At 40.8% G+C, this 18,570-nt stretch overlaps 1 non-coding gene across 1 annotated transcript; it reads left to right on the forward strand.

Moving 5' to 3' along the window:
• The first annotated feature begins 290 nt into the window (after window positions 1–290).
• On the forward strand, window positions 291–362 carry Trnat-agu. The gene has a single exon. It is a non-coding gene; the product is annotated as a tRNA-Thr (tRNA).
• The last annotated feature ends 18,208 nt before the right edge of the window (window positions 363–18,570 follow it).

An 18,570-nucleotide genomic window follows, 5' to 3' on the forward strand; every position in this document is an offset into this window, starting at 1 on the left:
TTGGAACAGCCTACTTGAGAACAGTAACAGTGGAAAATGAAAATACGGTATACAGTTCCAGAGACCTTTTCAGGTCTTGGACATCTATGATGTATCTGTACAGACTGAAGTGACAAATAGAAATTTGTATTAAGGCCAGGACTTGAATTCAGATCTCCTGCCAACCACTGCACCACCCTAGCACAGTGTTGAGTTTATGGAAATATCAAGTGGGCTGAGGTGTGAATGGGAATGTGGATTGAGGAGGGAGGTGTGCTAAGATAATCTGTGCTGTAATGCAAAGCCACTGTGCCAGGGTGGCGTAGTGGTCAGCGCATCTGCCAAGTGAGCAGGAGACCCAGGTTCGAATCCCGGCCTTGGTACAGATCTTCATTTGACATTTCAGTCTACCTGTATACATCATAAATGGAAAATGCTATAAACATCCTCTGGAAACCAGGACTCTTCCCAGGATATACTTAGAGTCTGTGACTTTGCAACCCACTGTGAGTTTGATATATGAGATCCAGAGAACAGACTAAATGTGAGTCCAATTGGTATCCCTCGCCACCTTCCAAAATCGGCAAGCCACTTCGAGAGCCACCAGGCCTAGTAAAATCAGCATATTCTGAATCTGTAAAGTGGCTAACATCATCTCAATACAGGAACATCTGAAACAATTCGAAGAACTGAAAACTGTAGAAAATCAAAGGAAAAAACAGTGAGTATTTAGATCTCGAAAAAGAAGGAAACGTGGGAAGCAATCCTTCAGTCATTTGTAGTCTGATACAAATTTAATTGATGGCAGTGCTTCAGATGTGCAGTCTAAAGAGGAAGACACTGAATGCATATATTGCAGTGGTTGTTTCTTCAAAGACAGACAGAAATGGGCACAGGGCATAGAAAGCTATCCTTGAGCTCCTGGAGAATGTCAACTTGAAAAAGAGCTTTTGAATGCCCTGCCTGCACTTCTTTTGCACAATAAACTCAGAAAATGTTGGAGAGACAGTGATGAAGAGAATATTATTATTTTAAGGCTTACCTGTTCTTATATTGGTTGATATTGTTTTCTCTAAAAGTATCATGTTATACCACCATTTCTATTCAAATTGGCTTGCTTGAGATTTTTTCAAATTTACTTTTATTAAGTGTTGGGTAGCACTGAAAGACCTAAGTCGAAACAAGGCCCCGGGAGTAGACAACATTCCATTAGAACTACTGACAGCCTTGGGAGAGCCAGTTCTGACAAAACTCTACCATCTGGTGAGCAAGATGTATGAGACAGGCGAAATACCCTCAGACTTCAAGAAGAAGATAATAATTCCAATCCCACAGAAAGCAGGCATTGGCAGATGTGAAAATTACCGAACTATCTGTTTAATAAGTCACGGCTGCAAAATACTAACTTGAATTCTTTACAGATGAATGGAAAAACTGGTAGAAGCTGACCTTGGGGAAGATCAGTTTGGATTCCGTAGAAATATGGGAACACGTGAGGCAATACTGACTCTACGACTTATTTTAGAAGCTAGATTAAGAAAAGGCTAACCTACGTTTCTAGCATTTGTAGACTTAGAGAAAGCTTTTGACAATGTTGACTGGAATACTCTCTTTCAAATTCCGAAGGTGGCAGGGATAAAATACAGAGAGCGAAAGGCTGTTTACAATTTGTACAGAAAGCAGATGGCAGTTATAAGGGTCGAGGAACATGAAAGGGAAGCAGTGGTTGGGAAGGGAGTGAGACAGGGATGTAGCCTCTCCCCAATGTTGTTCAATCTGTATATTGAGCAAGCAGTAAAGGAAACAGAAGAAAAATTCGGAGTAGGTATTAAAATCCATGGAGAAAAAATAAAAACTTTAAGGTTCGCCGATGACATTGTAATTCTGTCAGAGACAGCAAAGTACTTGGAAGAGCAGTTTAATGGAATGGACAGTGTCTTGAAAGGAGGATATAAGATGAACATCAACAAAAGCAAAACGAGGATAATGGAATGTAGTCAAATTAAATCAGGTGATGCTGAGGGAATAGATTAGGAAATGAGACAATTAAAGTAGTAAAGGAGTTTTCCTATTTGGGAAGCAAAATAACTGATGATGGTCGAAGTAGAGAGGATATAAAATGTAGACTGGCAATGGCAAGGAAAGCGTTTCTGAAGAAGAGAAATTTGTTAACATCGAGCATAGATTTAAGTGTCAGGAAGTCGTTTCTGAAAGTTTTTGTATGGAGTGTGGCCTTGTATGGAAGTGAAACATGGACGATAAATAGTTTGGACAAGAAGAGAATAGAAGCTTTAGAAATGTGGTGCTACAGAAGAATGCTGAAGATTAGATGGGTAGATCACGTAACTAATGAGGAGGTACTGAATATGATTGGGGAGAAATATGAGTTTGTGGCACAACTTGACTAGAAGAAGGGATCGGTTGGTAGGACATGTTCTGAGGCATCGAGGGATCACCAATTTAGTATTGGAGGGCAGCGTGGAGGGTAAAAATCACAGAGGGAGACCAAGAGATGAATACACTAAACAGATTCAGAAGGATGTAGGCTGCAGTAGGTACTGGGAGATGAAGAAGCTTGCACAGGATAGAGTAGCATGGAGAGCTGCATCAAACCAGTCTCAGGACTGAAGGCCACAACAACAACAACAACAGGTGTTGCGTAGCACAAATTCAACAAATAAAATGTAAAGTACAGTGACTTCTCAAAGATTTCCACTCAACACACACAACTGTATCAAATGTTGCAATACAAAGTTGAGTAATGTGAGACAAGGAAAGTTTCACATCATGGCTGAGGTTTGTATGAGATCCATCCATCACTGGCACCAGTTACCTGCCTCATTCAACAAGGTATGGAAGCACTCCACATCTGGAAATATGTCTTAGTAGCTGCAAGGCTCTGCCACGTATCCAGCCTTATGTCTGGGGGCTGGTTTTGGCAAGTGTCAATTTCGTGAGACAATTCATTTTGGTTCACAAATTTTCAGTGGGAATCCAGTCAGGCTCTTGAACAGGCCAGTCACTCAGGTTGACATCAGATTGTTAGGAAAACCATTGCTGAATGATTCAACTCGTGTGACTCGATGAATGGTCCTGCTGGAACTGGATCACTTCATTTATGTAACACACTGAAACCATCAAACTGGACGAATGATAGGACACTTTCCCTCATGGCCTGCATATGCTGAGACATCCTGGCAGTAAATGTCTGTTTGTCATATATCTGTTTGCGGCACAGTTTATTATCGTGTCTGATCTACCTTGGCTATATTCGTGTATTTGTTTTATGCCTGCAAAACATCAACAAACAATACCACATGATATCGATGGGACACGGACCTTAATTACTTTCGTGGAAATCCAAATCCTCAAACGGTGTTATACAACTACCACGTAACTAAACAGCTCTGCTCATATTTGTAGAAGTTTCAGTTACATTAATGTGACCACCTGTCACAAGCCTGAATAATCACCTGTTGCAGTGCAGACATGCAGGAAGAGAGTCTATAAGGTTCTGGAAGGTATCTACAGGGACACGGAGCCACATCAACTCCAGCGCTGTGAGCAGCTGTACTAGGTTTCTCGGTTGAGAATCCGTGGCCCAAACAGCCCGATTGAGATGGTCCCACAGATTACCGACTGGGTGTAAATCTGGGGAGTTTGGTAGCCAAAGGAGTAGCATAAATTCACTGTGACCTGTGTGACACATTGCATTGTCCTGCTGGTAGATGCCATCACGCCAAGGAAAAAAAAATTGCTTGTAGGGGTGGACATGGTCCACAAGGGTACGTGCAAACTTGTGTTGATCCATTGTGCCTTCCAGAATGACAAGATCACTTGGGGAGTGCCATGAAAACATTTCCCAGACTATAACTCTCCCTCCTCCAGCTTGGAGTTTTACAATGATTGTTGTAGATCCATAGATGCCAAAGGCCAACAGTATGATGGAGTGTAAAACATAATCCATCTGAAAAGGCCACCTGTTGCCCCTCAATTGGCGTCTAGTTGTGGTATTGGCATGCAAATTCCACCCTTTGTTGCTGATGAACAGCAGTCAGCACGGGTGTATAGGCACTTGCGTTGGAGGCTCATACGCACCAGTGCTCAGTAAACAGTCATTGAGGGCACACTGTCAGTAGCCCCTGGGTGATCAGTTGCTCAATAGTTGGAGATCAATTTGCCCGTACACATCTCCACAGCTGTCATTCAACCCAGTCATCTACGGCTCATGATGCACCACAATTGCGTGCCCGGTTGTGGATAGCGCCATTTTGTCCTGCATGATATACTTAAACCATGGTAGCATGTGAACAGTTTACAAACTTACTTTGGTGTTTCAGAAATGTTTCCACCCTTGGTCCGTAAGATAATGATCATGCCCTTTTGACATCAGATAAATTACTCCAGTTCTGCATTATGATGATCACTGCACTGTCTTCTGCCCCCCCGCCCCCCCTCCAACACACTTTATATACCTTCCCCTGCTAGTGCTGCCAACTGGTGTGTGTGGTTATTGGATGTTGATGTCGAACATAGGTAGTATCACATTTATGTGAGTGGACTGTATACATTCAAGGCAAAAACAGTTTGGCATTTCAAACAGATAAAAGTAAGAGAAAGTAGTGTATATAAATGACAATATGAAGTAATTATGTACAATAACAGAAATAAAAAATATCTGTGAGTAAAATTTGTAAAAGTTAAACCCTTTTTTGTGTTTTCCCCTGCCAGTGCTTGGGGAGTAGATTTTTTATTTGTCCATTTACATTATATGAGTAAAACTGTTACAATAAGAAGGGCACAAATACAGTGCTGAAAGTGTATTACATGTGCCGCTGCTGCAATTGGCAGTGTGTGTAGCATTAGCACTGGTGTGAAATGTACACAACCGAAGGTACCCATGCTTATCAAGACCACTGAACAATTCTGTTTTGTCAGCTGTACATAATAACTGTCTAACGCAGTGGATATTTTGCAACATGGAAGCAACTAATTAATGAAATTTAATAAAGATATGAACTGGCACGTGTGAATGAGAAAACAGATTGGAAAAACCATCACCAACATGCCGGTAGAAGTAAAGGAAAATTTATGAGGGAGGAGTGCAAAAACTATGAAACAGCAGACGATGAAGAACTACTACTTGTCTTTGTAAGGATTTTACATCTGTGGAAAATGCTTGCCAAAAACTTAGCGTAAAATAAATTTGATTTGAGACTGCTGTTGCTACAGCTGCTTTCAACAAAAGGAAACAATTGTTGATTGTCAAAGAAAGACTGACTTGTGGAAGAAACTGGTAGAATATTGCTTTTAAGTGGTGATGTGTACAGCCCAGTAACTTTTTTTTCACTTGCTGCTTTTGTTTACTGACCCACCCTCTGATTGCTTATGGTGGGTCTGTGAGTGCCTCTTGGCAACTGTGATTGGGCTCGGGGTCTGAGACGGTAGTGTAACACTACCCCGGCGCCTGACTCCACACTCACCATTTCTCGTGCCCTGCCACGTGGTGGTGGGCCTTTTTTTCCCCTGCAGCTCATTGAAAACTTTGCACAATAATACAAATTATGGAAACAAACACAATCCCATAACCATTGAAACAATAAAATAAAACAAATCTAGTAATTACAAGAATCAAGATGGGTAGAGAGAAGTGAAAAGGAAGAAGATAAAGTGTGTCCCATCACCTATTTGGAGCCGCTCTCAGTTTCTACTCATATACCTTTGAATTTACTACTTCTCTACTGAAACTATAAGTAACTACTACTCTAACTTACATAACTAAACTATTTACAAAACTACAGCTTGAACTACTTCCATCAGCCAACATCCGGTGGTTAGCTCCTCTGAGGTTATGCAAACAACTCAGTCTTTCCAACGATTTTCCCCAATCTACTTCCGTATCTGTCGGGCTGGGCTCTATAGGGAGGAACTGCAATTAAGATCCTCCTGCCCAGACTATGTAGCAGTTTTGCCTGCTTTACTTATCTCTTCGTTTCTTGTCCTCGGTGTCTACATACTGGCTGAAAAAGTAGGTGGTGGACATGCAGTACTGTTTTCTGCAAAAGATGTAGCCGACAGATGCCCAGTTGCATTTCACAGTCTTTTACTTTCACTTTTCACAACCCTCCAATAATACACAGTTATAAATGGCCAGTGCACTGTTGTTCTAACTTCCTATAAGCCTCATTAATAGTTAGCAGGTGAACCATCCACATACTGCTGCAATAGTTTACTGTTGAACACCTACGTGCAGTAAAAACCTAACCACAGAGTTCACAGCTCATGAAGAATATAAAGGAACGTACAGAGCAGACATGGTCACTGTTTTAACATATGACCTAATTGGTGTAACACTTATTTCACTGTTAAGTTGATGCATTGTTGTCGTTCTAAGCAACACAGGTTTCTCGTGTGAAACTCGGCCATGGACTGACTGTCTCAGGACAAAACATTGAGCCCTTTTATATACTCACAATAATAGGGGCCGAAACTACACATTGTTCAAAGTTAAATTTACAGAAATTACAATTAATACTTAACTCATTAAATTAACTGAATACATCGAAAGATTGGTTCTTTTTAACAGTTTCTTTCACCACAAGAGTTAAGCCGAATTATTTGTTTAAATGATGAAATTAACAGATATCGTTACGCAGCTGATACTTTTGATGAAACTGGAAATTACTTTGCAATTAATCAAGTGCTGGCTTTGCTAACATGTTTTCGAACATAGCCAAATAAATACTTTAAGATTACTAATGTTGCATCTTCCAAATGTTTATAATTAGTACAGAATTTATATTTGTTTATAAGTCAACAATAGAATTTAAGTTACAAAACAATCACTGATTTCACCCTATAATGAAAGATACTAACTAGGAATAGCTGAAATAAATCAGAAAATCAATTATGTACATAAAACTAAGCACAAAATTAGATCTGCAGTTATGTACTTTAAAACTGACGACCAACCTTTCTCTTTTATGAAAATGCAGACTATATTCATGCATGTTAATGGTAATTAATTTAAAAATGAAAAAAATTAATTTCAAGGAGGCAGATGGCAAAACAAGAGGGGAAGTAAAATTATCCCAGCTTGCTTTGTCACAACTCATCGCTGCTCCCCGGGAGGCAAAGGTCCCCTAAAGAGCTACCCGACATTAAGCTCCTTATTGCTGGCCTGGTGGGACTGGACCTGTTGATGATCTGGAAGACAGCTAGATGCATTTACATTATATAATCACTAGTAGATGCAGCTACCATCTGATGAGATGTCCTCAGATGCAGTCTCATCACCGTCCACCCTGTGAACTTCCTGTCATCTCGCCTTCTGTGCTGTCCAGTCATTAGGTATTCTGTATGAATATTTTTGGAAATATTGTCAGTTAAATTTATTAATGGTTGACCATTGCTCATCACTGTAAATCAAGTCTTTGTTTGTTCAATGTTTGATGCATCTATGCGTAATGTGTGTCTTATGTTTGTGTATCATCCACAGAAAAAGACAATATGTTAAGGGAACCTTCTTCCCCACATGTGCACCTAGGTATCTGCCACAGACTCACACAGTTCATGTGTGTCGGATAAGGACCATGTCCTGTTAGGAAGTGTACCATACTGCAGCTGGGATCGACATGTCTAAGATTTAGACTTTCCCTCATGTTGGGGAAGAAATTGTATAGTCTCTGGCCCTTATCACTGTTGTCCCACTCACCCCGCCAAGTATCTGATCGCCATGTCTTTAGTTTATTGTATGTATTGGTACACCAGTGATCTTCCAAACCTGGTATAGCCTGCCCATCCTTAGCCAGTATGTTGCCACTCTGTATCTTATTATGAGATCTATCAGGAATACTTCAAGTGCCACACACAGTGCATCAGCTGAGGTGGTGCCAAAGGCCCCAGATAGTCTCAATAATACACTTCTCTGCCCAAATCTGACAATTGTTCTGAGTGAGGCTTAGTTGTGTGGCAATGTGCTTGTGGCAAAGCTTAGTACTTACTCAAAGAGAGCACAATGGTATGTTCTCAAGACTGACAAGGGGAGTCTAAAGTGGTCTGAGTTTAGCCTTGCCTGTTTGTGGAGTATTTTTTCTGCTTTGTCCATCATGCTATTTATGTGTTGCTGAAAATTCAATTTTTTTCAATGTGAGCCCCAAGATAGTGTGTGACTTGGGATTGTTTGATGTTGGTGTTTCTGATTCTGACTGGTGGGTTCCTCTGCAGGAAACCTTTCAGCAAAGTGTATGTTGTTTTGTTTTCCGCTATCTTGAGTTTATTGTTGTTGCACCATTGTATAATGGTGCGTAGTGCGGCATTGGCTCTTTCTTCTAGCTGGGCCTATTGTTTGCAACTACATCTACATCTACATCTACATCTACATCTACATGATTATTCTGCAAATCACATTTAAGTGCTTGGCAGAGGGTTCATCGAACCACAATCATACTATCTCTCTACCACTCCACTCCCGAACAGCGCGTGGGAAAAAAGAAGACCTAAACCTTTCTGTTCGAGCTCTGACTTCTCTTATTTTATTTTGATGATCATTCCTACCTATGTAGGTTGGGCTTAACAAAATATTTTCGCATTCGTAGGAGAAAGTTGGTGTCTGAAATTTCGTAAATAGATCTCGCCACGACGAAAAACGTCTTTGCTTTAATGACTTCCATCCCAGCTCGCGTATCATATCTGCCACACTCTCTCTCCTATTACGTGATAATACAAAACGAGCTGCCCTTTTTTGCATCCTTTCGATGTCCTCCGTCAGTCCCACCTGGTAAGGGTCCCACACCGCGCAGCAATATTCTAACAGAGGACGAACGAGTGTAGTGTAAGCTGTCTCTTTAGTGGACTTGTTGCATCTTCTAAGTGTCCTGCGAATGAAACGCAACCTTTGGCTCGCCTTCCCCACAATATTATCTATGTGGTCTTTCCAACTGAAGTTGTTCGTTGTTTTAACACCCAGGTACTTAGTTGAATTGACAGCCTTGAGAATTGTACTATTTATCGAGTAATCGAATTCCAACGGATTTCTTTTGGAACTCATGTGGATCACCTCACACTTTTCGTTATTTAGCGTCAACTTCCACCTGCCACACCATACAGCAATCTTTTCTAAATCGCTTTGCAACTGATGACCTTACTAGATGGTAAATTACAGCATCATCTGCAAACAACCTAAGAGAACTGTTCAGATTGTCACCCAGGTCATTTATATAGATCAGGAACAGCAGAGGTCCCAGGACGCTTCCCTGGGGAACACCTGATAGCACTTCAGTTTTACTCGATGATTTGCCGTCTATTACTATGAACTGCGACCTTCCTGACAGGAAACCTCGAATCCAGTCACACAACTGAGACGATACCCCATAGGCCTGCAGCTTGATTAGAAGTCACTTGTGAGGAACGGTGTCAAAAGCTTTCTGGAAATCTAGAAATACAGAATCAACTTGAGATCCCCTGTCGATAGCGGCCATTACTTCGTGTGAATAAAGAGCTACCTGCGTTGCACAAGAACGATGTTTTCTGAAACCATGCTGATTATGTATCAATAGATCATTCCCTTCGAGGTGATTCATAATGTTTGAATACAGTATATGCTCCAAAACCCTACTGCAAACCGACGTCAATGATATAGGTCTGTAGTTTGATGGATTACTCCTACTACCCTTCTTAAACACTGGTGCGACCTGCGCAATTTTCCAATCTGTAGGTACAGATCTATCGGTGAGTGAACGGTTGTATATGATTGCTAAGTAGGGAGCTATTGTATCAGCGTAATCTGAAAGGAACCTAATCGGTATACAATCCGGACCTGAAGACTTGCCAGTATCAAGCGATTTGAGTTGCTTCGCAACCCCTACGGTATCTACTATTAAGAAACTCATGCTAGCAACTGTTCATGTTTCAAACTCTGGAATATTCCATTCCTCTTCCCTGGTGAAGGAATTTCGGAAAACTGCGTTCAATAACTCCGCTTTAGCGGCACAGTCGTCGGTAACAGTACCATCGGCATTGCGCAGCGAAGGTATTGACTGCGTCTTGCCACTTGTGTACTTTACATACGACCATAATTTCTTCGGATTTTCTACCAAATTTTGAGACAATGTTTCGTTGTGGAACCTATTAAAGGCATCTCGCATTGAAGTCTGTGCCAAATTTCGCACGTCTGTAAATTTTAGCCAATCTTCGGGTTTTCGCGTTCTTCTGAACTTTGCATGCTTTTTCCGTTGCCTCTGCAACAGCGTTCAGACCTGTTTTGTGCACCATGGGGGATCAGTTCCATCTCTTACCAATTTATGAGGTATGAATCTCTCAATTGCTGTTGCTACTATATCTTTGAATTTGAGCCACAACTCGTCTACATTTGCATAGTCAGTTCGGAAGGAATGGAGATTGTCTCTTAGGAAAGCTTCTAGTGACACTTTATCCGCTTTTTTAAATAAAATTATTTTGCGTTTGTTTCTGGTGGATTTGGAAGAAACGGTATTGAGCCTAGCTACAACGACCTTGTTGTCACTAATCCCTGTATCAGTCATGATGCTCTCTATTAGCTCTGGATTGTTTGTGGCTAAGAGTTCAAGTGTGTTTTCGTAACCATTTACAATTTGCATGGGTTCGTGGACTAACTGCTCAAAATAATTTTCGGAGAAAGCATTTAGGACAATCTCGGAAGATGTTATCTGCCTACCACTAGTTTTGAACAAGTATTTTTGCCAACATATCGAGGGAAGGTTGAAGTCCCCACCAACTATAACCGTATGAGTGGGGTATTTATTTGTTACGAGACTCAAATTTTCTCTGAACTGTTCAGCAACTATATCATCGGAGTCTGGGGGTCAGTAGAAGGAGCCAATTATTAACTTAGTTTGGCTGTTAAGTATAACCTCCACCCATACCAATTCGCACGGAGTATCTACTTCGACTTCACTACAAGATAGACCACTACTGACAGACACAAACACTCCACCACCAATTCTGCCTAATCTATCTTTCCTGAACACCATCTGAGACTTCGTAAAAATTTCTGCAGAAATTATTTCAGGCTTTAGCCAGCTTTCTGTACCTATAACGATTTCAGCTTCTGTGCTTTCTATTACCGCTTGAAGCTCAGGGACTTTCCCAGCACAACTACACAAATTTACAACTACAAGTCCGACTGTTCCTTGATCCAAGCACGTCCTGTATTTGCCACGCACCCTTTGATATTCCCGCCCACCCCGTACTTTCCTGAGGCCTTCTAACCTAAAAAACCGCCCAGTCCATGCCACACAGCCTCCGCTACCCGTGTAGCCGCCAGCCGCTATGACCACCATTAGATCATCCATCTGTCGTTTCATGTCCCTCCAGTATCTGTAGCAGGGGTTCCACTGTGATGTCCCAGAAGGTGGGGCCACAGATCGACCCTTGGGGACAACCTTCCGTGATAAGCTTGATCACTTTCTGGCTGTCCATTTGCCAAATGACAGTTCTATCCTTGCAGTAGTTGAATAGACTATTGTAGAAAGTTTCTGGTATCTCTAGACGTCTTAACCTCTAGAACATTGCAGGCCACCATAAATTATCAAATAGACCTGCAGTGTCGATCATGATTGCCATTACATATTTGGAAGGGGTTGTGTGTGCTATCTTGAGAGCTCTATTTATTGCATCATCGATCGATTTACCTGATCAAAATCCAAACTGGTGTGGGGTTAGGCCTTGTGGCACTCTGTGTGTTTGTAATTGTTTACAGAGCAATTTCTCTTGGATCTTGGCTTAAGTATTTATTAGGCAGATTGGCCTATATGACAGGCTCTGAGGGATCACTGTTTAATGATTTCTTGATTACGACTGCTTTTGAGGTTTTCCATACCAGAGGTACTCAGCCCAGCCTTAATGCATAATTAGCAGTATTGTTAGAAATGGGGTGACCTGTGGAGCTATTTGTTTCATTATCTCTGAATGGATACCGTCTGACCCGGGTGCTTTCTTATTTTTGAGTTCTGCGATTGTTAGCATGACTTCTTCTTGTGCAAATGGACAGGTGATGGTACTGGTGCAGTATGGCGTGTTTAGTTCTGTAAGTAGGACTGACTGTTGTCGGTGTTATCATCAATGTTGTCATCTGGGAGGAGCTTGTTTAGCAGGAATTGTGCTGTTTGTCTTCATCCCTTTGACACTGTGCCATCATCCTGTCTCAGTGTACCCAGAAGTAGTGGGCTCTTTATTTTTGCCATTACTACTTTGTAGGCTTCTCCCCAAATGTTTGTACGTGTTTGTGTGGCTACTTATCTGTCCTAGAAATCCTTTCTTGTCTTAAGTAGTTGTTGTTTGTATCTGTCCTTGGCTTGCCTATATGCTAGTAGTCTTATTTGTCTATCCCTTTCAGCTATAGTACATTGGTATAGCTGTCTAGTTCTTCTTGTCTCACATTTAAGTTGAGTGAGTCATTGGTCCATTGTATTGATTGTCATTTTGTGCTATGACTTATTGGAATTGAAGAGTTTTGCGTGAGTGTAATGATTTCTGTGAGTTTATGTGCCCTGTAGTCTACACTACCTGCTATGTCGTCTATGTTCTTGTCTACGATTGTTTGTTTTACATTCTCCCAGTTCGCTTTGCTAAATATGAGTTTTTTGGAAAGTGGTGTTATGTGTCTGTGTTGTTGCTGTTCTAGGGTGAATGGTATTGTGTTATGGTCACTTGTGGTAATGTGTTCGATTATCATCCAGTTTGATATTTCGTCTGTTGGCGGTGTTATTTGCAATTGTTATGTCGATGTTAGATGTATGTCCACTGTGTCCACTATATGTCAGTATGTGTGCGTCTATGTTCATGATTCTCAGTCTTTTCTCCTGTATTATGTCGTTAACAGTTGTACCTCTGTCAGGAGTTCTGTCAGAGTTCCACAGGGTGGAACTGTCATTTATATCAGAGCAAATGACCAGTTTTCTGCCATTTACATAGTCGGCAAGCTGTTTTATTTGATCTGCACAAGGCTCTATTGTGTGGCTGTATTGGGCATATAGTGATGCTATTACCCATGTGTTATTGTCGTGTGTTACCTCTAGGTAACCAAATGTTCATCACATAGTTCCATTATCTTTATTGCATTAACTTCCCTGTTGAGGACTACCGCCGCAGCTCTGCAGCCAGTGTTGCCTGTGACTATGAATGCATTTGGGCTGAAGTGGAGGAGGTTGGGAACAATCATATTTTACTCTTTGATGTGTTATATGTATGGTAGTTTATGTTTTCTCTTTGATCTTTGTTATGTAACATCGCTGAATAAATAGTCTCTAAAAATGTGTGTTCCTGGCAATATGGTGTATTGTGTATTTGATTAAAAGGTCAACTCTATAATCTCACAGAGGACTAATTAGAGACAATATCTAATAGGTTATGGGCCCAGGAGAGATTAGTGAACTTTCCAAACCAAAGAAATAAACTGATAAATCAAGGTTACATAATTTTCGCGTGTGTTCAACGTGTTGCTATCGTTTTTTGTCCCCCCCCCCCCCCCCCCCCTCCCCCGCCAGAGAAACTTTCAAGATTTATTTGTCTAACTATCTGAACGTATTCAAGATGGCTTTGGGTGGACAATCACTGTTTAATTTTGAAAAGTTTTGATCGGTATGACAAACTACAACGACTGGAAATTCACGATGGAAATGTACCTGAAACATGAGGGACTATGGGACACAATTGCTGGCACTGACGAAGATGAGAAGAATGTACAGAAAGCATTACCAAAATTATGTTTATCTGTAAATTCATCTGTGTATCCAAAACTTTGTGGAGCAACGACTGCTAAAGAAGCATGGCAAAATTTACAATCTGCATTTGAAGATAAGAGTTTACCTAGTTATATTGGGCTGTTACAATGGTTAATGAATGTACGATTGCCTTCTGAGAAAAATACGGAGGCGTATTTGTCGAAAATTATGTTAGTTGCTCAACAAGTTTGAAGCATTGGTAAGAAAATGGATGATGATTTCGTAGCTGCAATTATGCTAAGTGGACTTCCAGCAGATTTCCAACCCTTGATTATGGCAATTGAGAATTCGGGTGTCAAGATTACTAGTGATTTAGTAAGTCAGTGATTAATTCAAGAATCGATGAAACGTCAGTTTGCATCCACAAATGAGACCACAGATTCGGCGCTGGTAGCTAGTAACCAGGACAGTAAACACCAGAAGACAAATATCCAACGTGATGTGCGAAATATCAAGCCTTTTAAGTATTATAAATGTCAGAAACCTGGTCACAAGGCGAATGAGTGTAGAACAAAGAAACCAAATAAATTTTCAAATTCTGCGAATGCAGTGAGTACTGAAAATGAGACTGTGTTAATGGCTCTAACTGCATCTTCGCATCATAGTGATAGCTGGTATGTGGATTTCGGGCGTTCACGACACATGACGAATCAAAGAGACTCGTTCAACACTTTCCAATCGACCACAGCTGCTAAAGTGACAATAGCAGATAACAGCAATCTTCAGGCTATTGGAGAAGGCGATGTTCATCTTCGAGTTACTTGTGACGACAAGAATAAACAGATAACTGCTAATGATGTTCCAAGCCTTGCTTACAACCTACTGTCGGTTAGTCAGATGACAAGACGTGGATTGTGTGTATTGTTTGACAATGTGCAGTGTGGTGTTTACAATAAAAGTGATGTAATTGTTTCTGGAACTGGAACTCATGAATGGTATGTATCGATTAGATGAAATGCATCATTATGCAAATGTTGGAGAAATTGACAGTTATGAATTGTGGCATCGAAGATTGGGACATTTGAATCGTGTAACCATGCATTTATTGAAAGAAAAAATGGCTGATGGACTGAACTGGATGAACGTCAATTTAGATCCGTGTATTCCCTGCATAAAAGGTAAACAGTCTCGACAACCTTTTCCTAAAACATCAGGTAGAAGAGCAAAAGATCTACTTGACATTGTGCATTCTGATGTTTGTGGACCAATGAGCATGGCTTCTGGGGGAGGATCACGATATCTTCTCACTTTTATAGATGATCTGTCAAGAAAATCTTTTGGTTATATGTTAAAATCAACAACAGAAGTCTGTGACACATTCATTGAATTCAAAGCACGAGTAGAAAATGAAACTGGTCGAAAAATCTAAATACTTCGAACAGACAATGGAAAAGAGTTCGTCAATCGGCGCATGAAGTTATTTTTAAAGATGAATGGAATTAAACATGAAACAATAACTCCTTACACGCCAGAACAGAACGGTGTTGCAGGGCGCTTAAATCGGACAGTCATTGAAAACGCAAGATCAATGTTAAAAGATGCAGGTCTAAGTAGACAATTTTGGGCTGAAGCTGTAAACACAGCAATTTATTTGAAGAATCGATCTCCAACAAAAGCTGTTAAGAATGTCACTCCTGAGGAATTATGGAGTGGTCGTCGGATAAATTTGAGTCATTTACGAATCTTTGGATGTCGATCATTTGTACATATACCAAAAGAGAAAAGGACGAAATAAGAAGACAAATCTAAGGAACTTATCTTTGTTGGATATTGCGAAGATTCTAAGCATATCGTCTGATTCATCCAAATTCACCAAAGACAATTGTGAAAGCCCGTGTTGTGCAATTCATCGAAAACTCAAAGTGCACTTGTGGAAACAGTATTTCAAACAGTAACTCAATTGATGATAATCGTAGAGACAGTCGTCAACTAGTGCCAGCACTTAACATCACTGAAGAGGAAACTGAACTGACACAACCTGCTGAAGTTGACAGAAATGCAGGTTATCTTGAATTAGCACAAAGTGACACTGAGAAAACAGTAAATAGCAACGTACATAGTCATGGGCATTCCCAGCGAGGGGGGGGGGGGGGGCAGCTGCCCCCCCACCCCCGCTAGAAGATATTCGCAGATTTTCACTAGTTTACTGTTTTATTTAATAAAAAATGCTGCATGTTTTCTTGGATTGTAGATGTGCATTCTTGTATTTAAAATGTTTACTGAAAGCAGTTTTTCACTGGTTTACTGTTTTATTTAATAAGAAGTGCTGTATGTTGTCTTGAGTCCTTGTTTCCTGAGACTAGTATGATGTTAAGTCCCATAGTGCTCAGAGCCAGCCAGGAAAATTCAGTGTGAAACCTGTAAGTGCCGATAAGCAGCAAGCTGATTTTTTGACGAAGGCACTGCCTAAAGGTAAACATCAATGGTGCTGTCAAGCTGTGGGACTTTCAGAGTTCATGAACTGACAGAATTACAATGTCATCGGCGAACCTTAAAGTTTTTATTTCTTCTCCATGGATTTTAATACCTACTCTGACTTTTTCTTTTGTTTCCTTTACTGCTTGCTCAATATACAGATTGAATAACATCGGGGAGAGGCTAAAACCCTGTCTCACTCCCTTCCCAACCGCTGCTTCCCTTTCATGCCCCTCGACTCTTATAACTGCCATCTGGTTTCTGTACAAATAGTAAATAGCCTTTCGCTCCCTGTATTTTACCCCTGCCACCTTCAGAATTTGAAAGACAGTATTCCAGTCAACATTGTCAAAAGCTTTCTCTAAGTCTACAAATGCGAGAAATGTAGGTTTGCCTTTCCTTAATCTATTTTCTAAGATAAGTCGTAGGGTCAGTATTGCCTCACGTGTTCCAACATTTCTACCGAATCCAAACTGATTTTCCCTGAGGGCGGCTTCTACCAGTTTTTCCATTCGTCTGTAAAGAATTCGCGTTAGTATTTTGCAGCTGTGACTTATTAAACTGATAGTTCGGTAATTTTCACATCTGTCAACACCTGCTTTCTTTGGGATTGGAATTATTATATTCTTATTGAAGTCTGAGGGTATTTCGCCTGTCTCATACATCTTGCTCGCCAGATGGTAGAGTTTTGTCAGGACTGGCTCTCCCATGGTTGTCAGTAGTCCTAATGGAATGTTGTCTACTCCGGGGGCCTTGTTTCGACTCAGGTCTTTCAGTGCTCTGTCAAACTCTTCACGCAGTATCATATCTCCCATTTCATCTTCATCTTCATCTACATCTTCTTCCATTTCCATAATATTGTCCTCAAGTACATCGCCCTTGTATAGACCCTCTATATACTCCTTCCACCTTTCTGCTTTCCCTTATTTGCTTAGAACTGGGTTTCCATCAAAGCTCTTGATATTAATGCAAGTAGTTCTCCTTTCTCCAAAGGTCTCTAATTTTCCTGTAGGCAGTATCTATCTTACGCCTAGTGAGATAAGCCTCTACATCCTTACATTTGTCCTCTAGCCATCCCTGCTTAGCCATTTTGCACTTCCTGTGGATATCATTTTTGAGACGTTTGTATTCCTTTTTGCCTGCTTCATTTACTGCATTTTTATATTTTCTCCTTTCATCAATTAAATTCAATATTTCTTCTGTTACCCAAGGATTTCTACTAGCCCTCATCTTTTTACCTACTTGATTCACTGCTGCCTTCACTACTTCATCCATCAGAGCTACCCATTCTTCTTCTACTATACTTCTTTCCCCCATTCCTGTCAATTGTTCCCTTATGCTCTCCCTGAAAGTCTGTACAACCTCTGGTTTAGTTAGTTTATCCAGGTCCCATCTCCTTAAATTCCCACTTTTTTTGCAGTTTCTTCAGTTTTAATCTACAGTTCATAACCAATAGATTGTGGTCAGAGTCCACATCTGCCCCTGGAAATGTCTTACAATTTAAAACCTTGTTCCTAAATCTCTGCCTTACCATTATACAGGGTTATTACAAATGATTGAAGCGATTTCACAGCTCTACAATAACTTTATTATTTGAGATATTTTCACAATGCTTTGCACACACATACAAAAACTCAAAAAGTTTTTTTACGCGTTCACAAATGTTCGATATCTGCCCCTTTAGTGATTTGGCAGACATCAAGCCGATAATCAAGTTCCTCCCACACTCAGCGCAGCATGTCCCCATCAATGAGTTCGAAAGCATCGTTGATGCGAGCTCGCAGTTCTGGCATGTTTCTTGGTAGAGGAGGTTTAAACACTGAATCTTTCACATAACCCCACAGAAAGAAATCTCATGGGGTTAAGTCGGGAGAGCGTGGAGGCCATGATGTGAATTGCTGATCATGATCTGCACCACGACCGATCCAATCTTTCACATAACCCCACAGAAAGAAATCGCATGGGGTTAAGTCGGGAGAGCGTGGAGGCCATGACGTGAATTGCTGATCATGATCTCCACCACGACCGATCCATCGGTTTTCCAATCTCCTGTTTAAGAAAAGCCGAACATCATGATGGAAGTGCGGTGGAGCACCATCCTGTTGAAAGATGAAGTCGGCGCTGTCGGTCTCCAGTTGTGGCATGAGCCAATTTTCCAGCATGTCCAGATACACGTGTCCTGTAACGTTTTTTTCGCAGAAGAAAAAGGGGCCGTAAACTTTAAACCGTGAGATTGCGCAAAACACATTAACTTTTGGTGAATTGCAAATTTGCTGCATGAATGCGTGATGATTCTCTACCGCCCAGATTCACACATTGTGTCTGTTCACTTCACCATTAAGAAATAATGTTACTTCATCACTGAAAACAAGTTTCGCACTGAACGCATCCTTTACCATGAGCTGTTGCAACCACG

The sequence above is a fragment of the Schistocerca americana genome, chromosome 7 (genome assembly GCF_021461395.2).
Source record: "Schistocerca americana isolate TAMUIC-IGC-003095 chromosome 7, iqSchAmer2.1, whole genome shotgun sequence".
NCBI classification, from domain to species: Eukaryota; Metazoa; Arthropoda; class Insecta; order Orthoptera; family Acrididae; genus Schistocerca; species Schistocerca americana.